Here is a 12,787-nt window from a genome sequence, read left to right on the forward strand (position 1 = left end):
GAAATAAACTCACGTTGAAATACAGCCAATTTTAAGGACATTTTCTCCCAGGCTCCCCCAACAAGGAGATAGAAGTGCCATGATACTTCTGCTCAGCAAGCAGATTCAGAGCTGAACACAGCTTCAGTGTCCCTTGTTTGCACAGCCAAGGCTCCAGTGAGGGCTGACACAAACACACCCCAAGGGATCCAAGACTTTACAGGTCTAGGGTACAAGACTCTAGAGGTCTTCTGCCTTAGATTGATCTAAACTGTCCTGCAAAGGGCTGTCTCACCACCCTCCAACTCTCATCAGCGCCAGGTGCTCATCACCTGAGTCACAAAGCCACACTGTTCTCTGGTCTCATTTCACTGCTAAAACTAAGGAAAAGGGCCTTGTGGAAATTGTTTCTGCCAGCCAAAAGGATATTGCACACGCCACAATGGAAAGCAAGGGAGCTGCTTTCCTACTCATGCTCATGACAGCAAATATGCCTGTGCATACTGACTGATTTTCTAGGCTGAGCTGGAAAAGGGAGGAGGACAGCTCAGGAATGGAAAACATGAGATAAGTATAAGCTGTGTCTGTATTCACAGAAAGCTTGAGAGCATGATCTGCCCAATGCATTGAACAAAATTCCAGGCCATTATCAAAGTGAAGCACTAAGTTATATCAGGCAAGGTTCTCCTCTGCCTCTCACACCATCAGGTCCCATTCAAAAAAATCATACAGTGCATAAGAGCAAAATGACCCAACTCACAAAACTCTGTGGAAAAAATGAAAGAGGACAAAAAGTAGGCCAGTAGTAAGTGCTTCTTACAAGAGCTGAGGTGGGAATACAATTACTCCTGCTTTACAGCAGTCTTGTGAACTCTGAAGGGAAGCAGGAGTCACCAATTCTCTTTCCAGATGTCCTTCTTTCCTCAACTGCAAAAAAACAGCTTCATGGATTTTGATTAAACTGGGCCAGTTCACTAACACTGAGATCTAGCCTCAGTTTGCCTTTTATTTTCATGCTGCAAACAATCTAAACCCTTTGCTTTGCATTTCATCCATCACAAATAATATCTGTACAATATACAGCACAGAATAGCTGCTATGGCCTGGCAGAATACTTAATTACCCACCTGAGAGTTAAAATTCCTTCTTATTCATATTGTTCTCTTTGATGGCAATTAGATTAAGAAAAATGTATTTTCTTTGCTATATTTAGATCAAGAGAAAGCTTTGAGATGATACTGACAGCCTGGTGTTGCAAGTTTTGACTGCAGGAAGCAGTGCTGTTGATAAATATGAAGAGAAGGAAATAAACTTAAGAAATCAGAAGTGGTGAGGCCAAAATTAGGAGGAAATATTTCCATGTTCTTGCTAATAAATATAGTCAGAATGGGCATGCTGCTAAAATGCCAGGGAACTTGGAACACACCATCTCAGCGTGCAAACACCGCTCACTTTCCGCCCCAGAACACAAAAATAACAAACCACAAGATGCTCTGGGAAGGAGTAAAGATCCGTAGCTTTCTTTCTACATTGTGGCTGAACCAGCACTGCTTTCTCTTGTCCCACAAGAAAGGCACAAGGTGTAGTTCCCAAAGGGCGATTCTGGTGGCAGAGCTGAAATCAGACCCTGCCCAGGAGGGTTTTTCTGGCAGCACTGAGCCCAAATACTCCGTGTCACAGCATGAAGGCACCACAGCCCCACACAATAAAACCTCAAAGCTCACACTTCTCATGCGGGAGCTGCAACTCGCATCGGTCCCAGCATTGCCGAGGGCATCAGAGCCAGCACAGGGGCTGGAGGTGACACTTTGGGGACACCCAAGGACACCTGTGCTGGGCTGAGTTTGTGTGTCCTGCCCGAGTGGCCGCTTTCCCCTGTGCCCCCCACACAGGGACACAGCGGGGCTGGGCCGCTGCCCTGCGCATCCAAGGTGCACACCCAGCGACACCGACAACATTTTAAAAAATTGAAAAAAAAAAAAAACAAAAAACAAACAAGCCCCAGCCCAGCAAGGACAGGCTCTGCAGGAGGCCAGAGGGGCTCCTGCTCCCGTGCAATGTTCTCGTTGCCCGGCTGCCCCTCCGAACGCTTAAACCAAAGAACTCTGCCCGGAGTTCTCTGCCTCCCTCTGCCTCCGGGCGCTTCCACACGAAAGCCGGGACACGCCGCCACCGCCCAGCAGAAATAGATGTACAGGTAGCTTAACACACGTGCACACAGCAACTCACGTGGAAATATGTAATTTTTTACATATAATATGCGTGTATACGTGAACATGCATTTATATGTATATACACACATAGAGAGAAACAGGCAGCTCCGGGAGCGCGGCGACCCCGAGACCTCGCAGGAACGCCGGGCCCGTCCCGTCTCGTCCCATCTATAACCCGCAACATCCCGATCCCAATTCCCATCCCGGTCCCGCATCCCGGTCCCGGTCCCGCGCCCCGGCCGGCCCCGCTGTTTACCTGCTCCCGGCACCGCACGCGCCCCCCGCCGCTCCCATTGGCTCCCGCCCCAGCGCCGGCCGGGAGGGACGGCCGCGCCCGCCCATTCGTCGTCACAGCCGTCGCTCAGCGGCTCTACCCGCCTACAGACCGCTTTCCTCCAATAGGAGAGAAGAACGAGAAGGAGATCGGCCAATAGGAAGGCGGGTGTCACCGCCCGCCCTGTGCTCGGCGGCGGCCTGTGAGGCGGCGGCGCCGCCATGGCGGGGCGGGTACGGGCCGTGCCCCAGCCTCGGGGCGGGCGGAGTCCGGGAATGGCTGGGGTTTGAAGGGGCCTGAAGGTCATCCAGTGCCAACCTCTTGCATGGCTTGGAGCCTCCCACCAAACCATGGTGCTCAAGGCCCTGTCCAACATGTCTTGAACACTTCAGGAATGGGGCATCCACCGCTGCTCTGGGCAGCCTTTGCCAGCGCCTCACCATCCTCAGAATACGGAACTGCCTCCTAATATTTAATTTATTATCGAAACCTTCTTTCTTCCAGTCTGAATCCATCCCCCCTTGTCTTGTCACTAAATCCCCTTGTAAAAAGTCAATTTCTGTCGTTCTTGTAGACCCCTTTCAAGTATTGGAAGGCTTAAATGCACATCAACTTATCCCTTCAGTAAATAAAATTATATGCAAGCATGTAGATCCTGATGGAAATAAAAGGAGTAATAAATAATAAGAGAGAAGTGTGGAGGAGTAAACAGAGAAACCAGAGGAAAAGGCCAAAGAATAGTTCTGCTGGAATTGTCTGACCCTGCTCATTATAGAGATCAGGGGGGTGAATAAGGAAAATTACAATTTCGCCCTGTTTGCAATGGGTGTGGGAAGTTTGTATTTTCAGCCTGTAAGCATTTTTTTTTTAATTAAAAATTAAAATAAGAAAAAAAGGCATGGTAGTAAGCAAGATAATCCAGTAGATAGATGAAATTGCTTCTTCAGTCAGAAGCAAACCACTCCTGCCTCTGTTTCCATTGCTTCATCAAGCAGCAGCCAAGTGAAATTAAGATTCTGGCAGCTCTGTAGCACTTGCTCATCATCTGTGGGGGCAGAGACACGAGCTGGAGTCATGGCAATTTCCCTCTGCTGCTGTTGTCATTTCAGGAAGAACACAGGCAAATTCACACTCCTCTCTGCTCCATGCCACCCAAGATGATTCTGTGTACAGAAGGAATGAAGAGTAAGGTGGTAATGAAGGAGAGACAAGGTACAAACACGTGAACTACCCCACTGTAAATCACTGGATAAACTGGAATCTTTTGCAGGTTCCCAAATCTTAAGTTGGCCATCACATTCTTTTCCCCAAAGTCCCTGCACAACATCAGTGACATCCTTGTGTCCATAATTCTTATTTTGAACACTGCACACAGAACGAAGTTACATGGAAAATTCTTCAGAGCCCCAGAGGGCTGCCTATTTATTTTTTTACCTTTGCCAAGGTAAAGTCAGTCTGGGAAAACTGATAAATTCTGTGTTTGGCTGTGTTCTTCACTAGCCTAGAGCTCTTTACTATCAGAGCTCTTTCCAGCAGGTTTCCCTCAAAGGCTGTGTCAACCTCTGGTCTTTGTGCTGAACTCTTGAGTTCCTTTTCACTGGACACTTGATCCAGCTGGAGATTTTTTTAATGGGAACCTTTCTGATGGATTGAATCCTTCACACCTGTGAAGGATGCTGCTTTGTTAAGTTTAACATTAGGGGAAGGAATAATTTTGGTTGCACTCAGATTTTCCACAACTGACAATGATTTTACTCCCCTTTACTTTTACATGGAACAAAAGTATCTGACACAAATTTGGGACAATAGTAAAAATATTTATCTGTTTTAAAAACATTTTACAGCTTCAAGGCCAAAGTGTTGACAGTCTGAACTGTGCTGTGAACAGCAGCTGTCAGCGCAGCTGAGCCTGCCATAGATCTGTGCAGGAGATAGGGAAATTGTTCTTCGGCCCCTTCTTCTAGGGGCTGGAGGGATGGGAACTGGTTTTACAAGCCCAGTTGACCTTTATCAGCAGCTTTAGAAGCCAAACTTGCAGCTTTTTAGATCTCAAAAGTGCCTACTCTGGACTAAAATTTAGAGGCAAACAAATTCCTTGCTTCTTTCCACATTCTCATTAAATCCTCCCTTTTTACTCTCACCCTGATGGACAAATGCAAAGAGGGGCAGGTCTTGTGCAACCTAGCAAAGGGTTTTATGAAAAAGAATAATCTACTTCAACCTTCATGGAAGCACAAGAACATGTGCATTTCATTTCTTTTTTTTTTGAAAGGTTTTACATTCTTTTTCATGAAGGTTTTACATCCCAGCTGTCTTTCTCAGAATGCACATCCTGCCTGCCTCCTTTGTAGCATGAGGCAAAAATCTATCTCAGCTCAGTGTTCCCCTTCTGCAGCCTAAAGTGGGCAGTAGGAAGACAAATTGTTTTGGTCTCTCCATCCATGAGTGATACTTCCATGCTGCTTTCAGCCAGAATGCCTTTTCACATGTTTTTTCCTAGCTGCCTCACATGAGAAGCATCTGACCTGGGAGCAAGTTAACAGGCTCTTTGATGTTATGGACATCAAAAATATTTCTGCTTTTTTTATCTTTTTTTTCTTTTTTTCTTTTTTTTTTTTAACAGATCTGTGCAGTCATTTCCTGAAAGGATCTCTCCCAGATAATGCAGATTTGTGCTCATTGCCAGGGAAATCACATGCCCAGCTGCATCACAGCTTCAGGACTTGGGAGGTTGTTCTGAAGTACATGGGGACATTCTCTGGGATTGCCCTGATGTGTTCCATTTTGGTACTCAGATGTTTATGGTAGGAAAATCTCAGGGAGGTTTTGTCATAAACTGCTGCAGTCCTTCAAATATATCCAAGGAATTGTGACTGGTTTATTTCAGGAGATGTAAATAATACCCGGAAATGGGACTGCTGACACAAATCCAGAGATGCTCCCTCGGCTTTTGAATGGAAACAGACATGACACCATCTGTCAAAATAACATTGAAACCTCTTGTGCTTGCACAGAAGATATGAATAGGGTCAGGCCCAGCACACTGGAGTTTTGTTCTGGAATAGGCAGTACTTTCCAGGAGTCTTGCTCAGTTTATTCCACTCCACAGATCTGCAGTCCCTCAAGGAAAGGTCATTGCTGAGTACCAAAGCTAACATTATTTTCAGAAGTTAATCCCAGCTCCCAGTCACCACTGAATGGCTAGAAGAAAGCAAGAACACCAGGGACCAAGGTCAGACTTCTCTGAGCAACCTGTTCCAGAGCCTCACCACCCTCACAGTGAAGAATTTCTTCCTAATATCCAATTTAAAACATTTCTTTGTCAGTTTAACGTCATTCCTCCCTGTCCTACAACTGCATGTGCCTGTAAAAAGTCCCTCTCCAGCTCTTCTGTACCCCTTTAGGTGCTGGAAGGTGGAACCAGCCTGGTTCCTTATTGTGAAAAACACCAATCACTTGTTTTTAAATTTTTTAAAAGTTTAATAGTAATAAAATGGTTCTAAAAATAGTAATACAATTACAGTAATAATAATTTGGACAAAATGGAATTAGCACAATATGAGGCAATAAGGACAAAGAGTTATGGATGTCTGGGTACCTCTTTTTGGGCAGTACAAGCCCAGAAAAAGGACCCACGTTAACAGAGGATTAACCCTTAAGAACAACAGCCTGTTGCATATTCATACACCTCATACATGATGCATAAATTCCATTCAAACACAGGATTCTGTCTGGTCAGTGTCAACTTCTTCCTTCTAATCCTGACAGCACCTCCAAGGTGGGAAGAAGCTCGTTTCTTCTGGTAATGGAGCAATGAATTCTTTTTCTCTGAAAGATTCAGGTGTCCTGTGGCTGCTACCTTGCTGTGAATCCGCTCTTTTAAAAAACTATCCTACATAGCATAGTTTCTATTTTAACAATTTTTGTAACCTAAAACTATATTTAACACAGTACTTAAGAGAATTAATACAGCATTACTTTCTAACACAACACATATAATATTCATTTGAATATTTGCGAAAAGACAATCATAAAATACACGCATTTTTCACACTTCTCCTCTCCAGGCTGAGCAGCTCCAGCTCTCTCATGGCAGAGGTGCTCCATCCCTCTGCTCCCCTCCAGGACGCTGCTCTGGGCTCAGCCCCTGTCCCCATCCTTCTGCTGCTGAGTGCCCAGAGCTGGGTGCAGCACTCAGCTGGGATCCCACCAGGCTCCCCTTCCTCAGCCCGCTGCCCTCACTGCTCCGCCTGCAGCCAGGATCACTGACGGGGATCACTTTGCACTTCAAACCGACCCCAATGAGACAGCCCAGCAGCTGGGATCTCACCAGGATCCCCTTCCTTTGGCTGCTGCCAGGATCACCGATGGAGATCACTTTTAATGTCAAACCGACCCCAATGAGACAGCCCAGCACTGATTTCTGGAGAGCAGCTGGCCAAGCTGAGATATCAACAGGCTGCGAATCTCCTTTCCATCTTTTCAAGCAGATGCCGGCTCATCTCCCTGAGCCAGCAAATAAAGGTCATTTCTAGGCCCTGCTCATTTCTGAGAGCTGGAGGTGGCACTGACAGCTTCGTGCCACACCAAGGTTGTCCAGAAATGTCATTTTGGGAAGCACTTGGCTTTAAAATTAGTTAAACTTTGTGATCCCCACTGCGAATTGCGCAATCGCCGTGAGCCTGCGCAGTCGCTGTGAGCATGCGCAGTCGCCGTAGCCCTGCGTAATCGGCGTAGCTCTGCGCAGTCGCCGTGAGCCTGCGCAAACGGCGTAAGCATGCGCAAACGGCGTGACACGCGTGAAATAAGTAAAAAACCGAAAAAACCCTTAAAGAAACGTAAATAAATTGTAAAAATAAAATAAATAAATGAAAAAAATATATAAAAAACCCAAAACATCAGCAAGGACATGTGAGCCACCCAGCAACCTCAGCTGTCCCTTCCTCCCAAGGCCCTGGGGGAAGGAGCAGCAAGGAGCCCACAAGGTGTTCTGGGGTGCCACAGCCTCCACTGGCCTTTAGGATGGCATGCAGTGGGTTTAGATCTCTGTTCTCTCCCTGCCCCTGAAGTGCCTCACAGCCAGTGCTGATCTCCATCTCTGAAGTCCCCACAAAGCCATTCTGATGTCCCTGGGCTCACAGCACAGGAAAAGGTCTCAGAGCTCTTCCTACTGCACATAAACTGAAAATTTACCACACTGGACTTAGATTGGTCTCCTTACCTTACATCCTTTTCTCTCTGAACTCTGCTCCTGGGTTTTTCTACTGTCCTCATCATAGCTGGTGACATTTTTGCCAATCTCCAGCTCTCTGCTCAATATCTTGCTTGGCTTGGTTGGCACAGCCATGATCATTTCCACTGCAAAAGGTGGTTATGTCCCCAAATCCTTCTATCCCAGACAAAACAGGGCTGGGGTCACTGCCATGGAAAACATGCTTCACCTCTAGAGTCAGCCAGAAGGCAATTCCCTGTCCAGAACTGTCTGTTTTCAAGGTGGAAAAGGATCATCTGTTCCTGAGTAATTGAAAAACAGAAACCTGTTGCTGAAATCAATTTCTGTGGTTTTAACTGGTCACAGAGGCAGCCCTTAAACATAATTGTGTTAGACCAGAAAACAGTCTCCGCTTTTACCAGTAAATTATCCGTAAATAGATCAGAGCAGCTGTAGCATTGAGAGACAAAGTGAGGAGATGGACACCTGCTTCTCTGTGTCCTTTCTGTGACTTGCCAGAGGGCCACAAGTGGCACTGGAACCTTTCCAAAAGCAGCTGCTGGAGATGGAAGGCTGACGGTGTTCATCCCCTCATTACAGCTATTGTTTTATCCAGGGGGCAGGCAGAGGGTGAAACCCAGTCTTTCTCACTCCTTAAGGGACAGGACACCCTGCAGAGGATGTGTTTTGTGTCACTGACAAATGATCCAAGGCACCTGGGAAGAAATCCCTTCTTATCTGCTTGTCTCTGGAACAGCAATACACTTTGTACACAATGCTGTCTCTCACGTTGCCCACACACACCCTGCTCTCACTCCTTCTACTTGTGCACAAAGCAAGGAACAGAACTATCCATATCAATTAATGGTAATTAAATATTCCCACTCCTTATTCTCTGTCTGCATCACACAGGAAAACGTGTAAAGCAGTGGGATCTCAGGATTTATAGGAGACATGCAGCTTATTGACATCCAAACGTTCTTCAACTTTGCTCTTTTTTGCAGTGGCACTTTTCTGGCATTAACTCATTTCCTCTGAGCTACTGCTTAGAGAAAAGGAGCAAAGCAAAACAGCAATTTGGATCACAATTCATTCTGATCTCAAACTCCTTTGCCTTCTTTTGAAAGTTCAGAGAACTGAAAAGTCCCAGACCCTTGACAGGACAGGTCTGACACCTACAATGGAAAGCCAAACCATCACACCTATTCCCTTTACTGAAAATATGAATACAGAGATCAATGAAGACACTGGTTTTGGTAAAGGACAAGAAATGTGTTTAAAGCATGATTACAAGTAAACAAAATCCAATTAAAGGCTTAACATTAGACTGTACAAAACTTACCTCTAGACAGATGGAGCTTTCCCTTTATAGAAGTGGAAAAATCATGGTCTGTGTCTCCACCTGGGGGGAAAAGCACCATGACCAGGTCTTGGCAAACTGAGTGGGGAAACAAAAGCATACTGGCCCTTTGCAAGAAATGGCAACAGGTAAAATTGACTTTGGATCTCTTTTAATGAAGATACAAAGGCAGTCTGACAAACAAAATGTACATCACTCATGAACACACAAAGGTTTAGAAAAATTCAACAACTCTGCTTTTCTAAATGAAGCAATTGCCCCCAAGTTTGTCCTGTGATCCCACTGATATCTGACCATGATTGGGGAAGATCAGCTTGTGTTAAGAGCCTTGCAGGCCTGGGGTACTTCAGAAACTTCCTGGCATTTCAGGCACTGAGGAAACCAGCACCAGTTCTGTGGGCCAATCCCTCCCTGAGCCACAAGCTGCTGCCCATGAAGTGGAAAGCACTGTCACCACACACCAGGGCTGCTGCTGATGGAAATGCAAACCCAGCTCAGGCTTGCAGGGAAGAGGCAACTGCTGCAGCTGGCAGACACAGTGGGTGGAAAGAACAAATGGGGACTGCTCTGGATGGAAACTTTAAACTCTGGAAGGAAAATGTAAAATTTTGATTTCAATTTAAAGCTTTCTGTGAGTAGCCTACTCAGTAAGGCACAATATCCTGCTTTCCATAAGAAATGCTCTTTCCAAGCCCTGCCTGGCTGTGTTTTTAGCAGACTCAGGGTGCCACAGCGTGGGCTGGGCACAGCTGGCAGCTCCAAGAGCCAGTGCTGGGACACTGCAGAGACTGAGGCTGCCCAGCACCAGCTGTGTGTGCCCCTGCAGGACACCATGTGGGCAGCACAGCAGCACCTCCTGCTGTCTTGGAGCACCCCAAGTGTTCTGAGCACATGGGCATCCCAAGCACCTCAGCTCAGCTGTGGAAATGAGCTTTGTATGGAAAGGATCTCAAGGACCATCTAGTTAACCCCCCCTGCCATGGGCAGGGACAAATTCCACTAGACCAGGCTGCTCACAGCCCCATCCAACCTGGCCTTCAACATTTTCAGGGATGTGGCACCCACAGCTTTCCATCTGCAGCACAGCTGTGCCAGCTGTGAATTCCTTGTGCTTCTGCAGCTTCCTGGCCAGCCTGGACCCTCCCTGGCAGCCATGGTCCCTAAGCCCATGCAAGCTGAGACAAAAGGGATGCAGGGGAGGGAGTGCACCCATCTCTCATTTTCCCTGAGTGCACCCACCTCTCATTTTCCCTGAGCAGAGGAATTGGATGACAAATGTCCCAAGGCACCAAAGCACATTGCTCCTCACACAGACAGTGTTTGTGAAAGTTCAGATTGACTAAACCATGGGTCTGTGACCACTGGGACAACACACAGGGAAATTTCAGGTCAACAAGACAAGGAAATTCTATGTCCATAATATAAGAAACGCTTTCTTGATTAAAGGAAAAGTGTGCATGAGGTGTATGAATATGCACCAGGCTGTTGCTTTTAAGAGTTAATCCTCTGTTAACTGTGTCCTTTTTCGGGTTTATACTGCCCAGAAAAAGGTACCTGGACATCTGTAACTCTTTGTATTTGTTGTCTCATATTGTCCTAATTCCACTTTGTCCAAATTATTATTACTCTAATTGTATTACTATTTTTATAGCCCTTTAAATACTATTAAACTTTTAAAATTTTAAAGCCAAGAGATTGGCGTTTTTCACACTCATGTCCCCCCCACGGTGAGTGGGACACGAGTGAGGAACGCGAGTTACACATTCGTACACAAATAAATCCTTCCCTGTCTCCCTGGAGGGAGCGTGTCGCTGTCCCCGCTAGGGGACAGAGCTCTGCCGCGCACATCGCTGCCATGCGGCTCCGACAGCCGCAGCTCCAGCCCCGGGGCTCGCTGGGATAATGAGCCTCGCAGGGAATTGTTAGTGTAATAAAATAACATTCTCTGTGCTGCGAAACAAGAAAGATTGATGTGAAGCCGCGTTATTTGCTGGATTCCACCTCATTTGTCAGGCTCAGTCTGAGCACAGCTTGCTTCTCCTGGCACAGCTGTATCATGACCAGTGTTCCCACTGCACAGCTGTGGCAGCAATGGCAGGAAAACTGAGAAAATGCAGGCAGAATTGTATTTTAACTCCCCTAAAGGAAAAGAAGAAAAGTGTGGTATTTTGATTTATTTTTTTTTTATAAAAAGTGCAAGGTTTAGTTGCTTTCTGTTTCTGTGCTTCACTCATTACTCGTGTTAAGCAGCAGCTCTCCAGAGTCCATTGTTATAGCTCTGCAAGTTTTTCTGCACAGAAGCACTTAGAATAGTTTATCTTAGTAACTTTTAAAGTAAATTAAATGAGTTTGTTTGAAACTCCTTACCCTTCAGCAGGAGTGGCAATTCCTAAAATAGCTTTTACTGGCACTTAGTTTATTTAACATTACATTAGCACCATTTCATCAAGCCCTAAATTAGGTTTTGAATGGGCCTAGTTAAACTGGATTCTCAATTATAATTCTCAATTATTCAGTAACTGAAGAGGTTATAACATATTAAGATAAATAAGAGAGTTTATACAGGGATTTTTCTGCTGATCAAATAAAGCAGGTTAAAGGTAAATCTATAGCTAAACCACTGTGGCTTTTCAAAACCTTGAGGCATTTTTTTTCCTTCTTGTACAATGAAACTGTAAGTTGAAGAAAAAAGTATTTATTTTATATGTCAAAGGCATTCAAGCCTAGATCTAAAATCAAGGAAATAACAGTATGTCCTCATCTTATAACTTCCCTCCTCTTTTCTACATCTGACAAGCATCAATTTGCTTAAAGAAGAACCTCAGAAGTGAATTATTTTAAAATTCTGCACGGTATTGTACTTTGCTGATGAATAATACTTCTCATCTTTTTGTAACTTTTTGTGAGCACAGTTAAGCACACCTTTGTTGCCATTCCATTGCCATATTTCATCCAAATAACCTTGGTGTTCCCATACATCTCACAGATGTTTCCACATAACAATAATACCTGTTTCCAGGGCAACAAAACTTTGCAGGCAGTATGGGAGACACTCATCCTTGGTCAAAAACTGCCTTCATGAAACACAGTCATGCTGCAGGTTTCACAAACAGCCAGAGTCGATTTTTTGCATGGGATAAACTCTTTTATCTGCTCTGTGTTTGTGTCCTAAAGCCTGTGTAGAGCTGGAGATCATTATATATATATATATGTACAGGTGCTATTTAACAGCTCACAGAATTACACAGAATAGTCAAGGAGAGAGAAATGGAAGAACATCACAGAGATCTGACAATGTCAAGGTGGAGTTAGCCTGTCCAAAATTAATTATTCAATAGATAGTTACAGAGGAGAGGACATTGCAAATAAATAAAAAATAACAAAGATTCATTTGAATGCTGCAGGTTTTCCAAAATGCCTGTGGTATCTGTGGAGGTGTACTGGTTTTGTCCTAAAGCCATATGAGGAACTGGATACTTGCACAGATAGAAACAGTGTGGGCCTAATATATGGAAGCTGGGAAAACAGCAGAGAAGAGAATGCACTGTGGTGGAGGCAAAGTGAGCACCTGAGCAAAGGGAGCTGTGGCACCAGAATTTGGATTGGTGCTCACTGATGCACTCTGAATTCCCTGACATTTCCAACTGCAAAGCTGCCCTGAGAAAATCCAGACTTGTGTCAAGCAGTCAGCTTGGTTCCCTCTTAGCTCAGTCAGGAGCCTGAAATCCTTGCTGAAAGGATGCCACCAC

General features: G+C 45.3%; 1 protein-coding gene across 2 annotated transcripts in view; it reads right to left on the reverse strand.

Annotated features, from left to right (window-relative positions):
• PSEN2 (presenilin 2) overlaps nt 1-2,476 on the reverse strand; it is a 15,832-nt gene extending 13,356 nt beyond the window's left edge. Inside the window, exon 1 of one of the 2 annotated variants that reach the window (XM_054290147.1) lies at nt 2,449-2,476. The gene's annotated coding sequence lies outside the window, so the exon portion shown is untranslated. The remainder of the gene's footprint in view (nt 1-2,448) is intronic. The other variant, XM_054290148.1, reaches the window with a different exon arrangement.
• Between the last annotated feature and the right edge of the window lie 10,311 nt (nt 2,477-12,787).

The sequence above is a fragment of the Melozone crissalis genome, unplaced genomic scaffold, assembly GCF_028551555.1.
Source record: "Melozone crissalis strain CALT ecotype California unplaced genomic scaffold, PUWL_Pcris_2 ptg000081l_1, whole genome shotgun sequence".
NCBI lineage: Eukaryota > Metazoa > Chordata > Aves > Passeriformes > Passerellidae > Melozone > Melozone crissalis.